The sequence below is a fragment of the Alligator sinensis genome, unplaced genomic scaffold (assembly GCF_000455745.1).
Source record: "Alligator sinensis unplaced genomic scaffold, ASM45574v1 scaffold228_1, whole genome shotgun sequence".
In the NCBI taxonomy this organism is placed as follows: Eukaryota; Metazoa; Chordata; order Crocodylia; family Alligatoridae; genus Alligator; species Alligator sinensis.
Window position 1 is genome coordinate 1055464 of NW_005842044.1, and position 3458 is coordinate 1058921.

Below are 3458 nucleotides of genomic sequence, written 5' to 3' on the forward strand. Positions count from 1 at the left end.
ATGGCACAGGATAAATCAATGCGAATGGTAGAACTTAGTAGATCCCAATGAATCAAAATCACCGCTGTGAAGACAGCCAACAGTGATATGTCTATAGCGCTTAGCCACGCTTCAAAACCAGAGCCAAAAAAGACTGAGCTTTCCATGAGGAAAAAAAAAACCCATCAGCAAGGCATAGAAAAATCCCTGAACTGCTTCAGTGTGAAAGAGAACACTTTTAGTGAGGCCAACTAACCACAGGGCAAGACAATGAGAGCTGTTTTATATACTGGGAAGAGTACCCACCAGGTAGGCAGTTTGTGTACATGCACACACGTGCACACACTCACACTCTAGCTATCTCACCTGCTTCCCTTCAGGTTCTTGCAAATCCAGCCTTTCTGCATTTGCTGTTGAGGTCTGTGCTACAGTAGCCTCAAATGGCAGAAGGGCCAAATCCTAAAACACAAAAAGCTTTCCCTGCCTAGGATGACAGGCAGATGTGGGTTTGTTTTAAGCTTTTGCTCCCATGTGTGTGTTGCTCTTCCATCAAAAAATGCTCAGATCATTACTGAACAGCCACGACTCATGCACATTCAAAAAAAAAAAAAGGGAGAGAGAGAAGAAAGAATCCTCCCAATTCGTTGAGCCAACAATTATTTGTCATAAGTAAAAATCCAAGCCTAGCTGAACCTAAGCCAAACATTGCAAGTGTGTCCTGGCAGACAGGGTGTTGCATCACAAGCAGCATTATGTCATGCTGCAATGGGAAGCTGCCAGCCAAGACGAACGCTGAGACGGTGTCTTGGGGCGTGGGACAGAACCAGAGCCCAGGAGCTGCGTTGTCTGCATCCACTCTGTGTTTCCATAAAGAACATACCCATAGAGATGGGTGAAAACACCCCAAAATTGCTCTTGGAGTCCATCCCAGAGGGATGGGTGAGACAACGGGTAACACTCAACATCCAGTCCTCATACAACCTACGCTCCAGAGAGTTGTAACATGCAGAGAGCTGACCATGCAGGAAAATGGCTAGTAAGGGATAACCCTATGTTCAAGGGGCCCAGTCTGTGCAAGACCAAGAGGAAAAGGAGAATGGTTATTCCTAGAAAAAGAAAAGGAAACTCCTGCTTTCCTTGGCCCTACCCATGAAGAATGAGGAGGGAGACATGTCTGGTTTCTGCAGCTCACCAAATGGCAGCAAAATATCTCAGTTGTGTCAAATTTGCTTGTTCTAAAAGCATAATAAATGTCATGTTCTTTAAGGCTCAACTACATTCCCAGAAGTCCTGTAGTAGCAAGGAACTAGACTCAGTGGCTGTGTGTACACGTGCATTAATGTGCTTTAGTTAATGCGCATTAAATCTATTACCTCCATTGTGAGGTACTAAGGAAATGAGCATGAGCCTGTCTTAATGTGCATTAACTAAACAGCACTTTTTTTAGTGATGTTTTAGTGCGCATTAAAATAGGCTAATGTGCATTAAAACGCACGTGTAGATGTGCCCAATGATTCAGCAGGTTTCCTCCAGTATGTCCTGTGTCTGTATAGTTTTTCAGAAGCATCGACATACAGTGGTCACTGGTTTACCATCTTCCTTGCCGCCTAAAAATGGGTTTGAACCCTAGATTTCCAGCCCTAAAAGCACAAACCTCCACTGTTCGAGTGAAATGATTAAGGCTTTAATCCTGCATTATACTTAAATGATCAGCTCCCAGGCCAGTAAAGTACTTGAGTTTAAGTGTAAGCACATGCATATTCCTGAGCACTGTCTGCAATGTGACTTTTAGCTGGAAACAGTAGCAGATGCGTAAAACTCTGTGGATCAGATGGGGACATGTAATACGCACTGACGAGTGAGCTAAAATTATATACCCAAATGACCCACTTAGGTTGGCATTTATATTCGCAATCCCATTTTTGTGTACAAGTAATAGCATTTGTGAATGTGTCTTTCATTACACACTTGAACTTCTGCAAAAAAACAGGCCCCAAAAGTCCATGTAAAAAAAAAAAAAAAGAAGAAAGAAAAAGCTAAAACAAAAATTACTTGGGGCAACTGAGAAGAATGATTCTTTCTTTCAAACTGTTAGCTTTATTCATGAATCATGCATCACTTTCAGCAGGCTACAAGAATACTAACATTTGATAAAAATAAAATATCGAACCTATGCGACATCCTCTTTTATATTAAGAATTCTGCATACTCCAAACCACATTTGCTCTACAGATATTTAGGACAAGCCAGATATTTAGTGGGGTTCTTCCTGCATGGGGATGTGTCAGAGGCACTTGTTTGAATTAGTTCATTCAAAAAAAATGAAACGCAGCCTTTCAAGATCCCATTTGCATCTGGATTTGTATAATACACAAGAGAGCGTTATGCGAAAAATATGTTTTTTAGAAAACATACAAACACTGTGTTGTGACTGTTTGTAACTGGTGAAATCCTCCAATGCTCTGATTACCATGACCTGCATGCTTTCATACAAGTCAGAGATAGAAAAGTACTGTATACAAATGAAAACCGTTAGCTTTCATACCACATGTGTTGTACTTATGCCAGTGGGAAATGACAGAGAATGTACAAGGTCATGGCTTACTAAAAATATAAAAGTTTAACATGTGGTGTTAATAGAACACACAACAGGGGTCAGTGGTATAATGGAAAATAATTCATTTCCAATGTCAGGCCAAGTAATTCGGTCGGAAGGAACGTTTGGAAGTGTGTTACATGTATCTTTTTCTTTCTTTCCTATACAATGAGTTAAAACGGCCAAACAACTAGTAATACAAATTCCCAAATAATTGCCTGGGTTCACATTTCAGTATAAAGCAGTAGTAACTCCAGTGAAATCAATAAACTTATATCAATCTGGATGGGATGAGAATCGTACCCATCCATCACTACACAGCTTGATGCGACAACCTAAATCCACCCTTGATACATGCCCCTGACTGCCACTTTCAGCAACTCAGTCCAAAACTGAGATGCACAGAATCCATGTAATGGGTGGGACATGACATGGGGGCCACATATTGGAGTGTTTTTGCAGTGAGCTTCCTTTTGTTCAGTGGATGTAGCATGATAGGCCTTATGTATACCAAGTTTCAAGAAGGAGACACGAGCATCATTATTAAACTCAAGCTGGAGTGGGACTTGGGCACCTGACTCTTCTTGCTGATAAAACATGTTGAGCCAGCTCACATAATGGGACATCTCCCAGTGCATTTGATACGTCATGATCCACTTTGAGGTAGAGGCTTTCCAAGATCATTTCAGAGGACACCCTTTATCCTTAACAGGGGATCACGAGGGCTGCTGCTAAGGTTTGGCAATCGATGATCTATTGATCTTCAGACTCAATGATCTATTGAGGTCCCTTCCGACCCTAACATCTATGAATCTATGACTCTGAGCAGTCAATGGCTTCAGCCTTGCCGATCAACTGGGTCTGTCAAGGAAAGCCACCATTA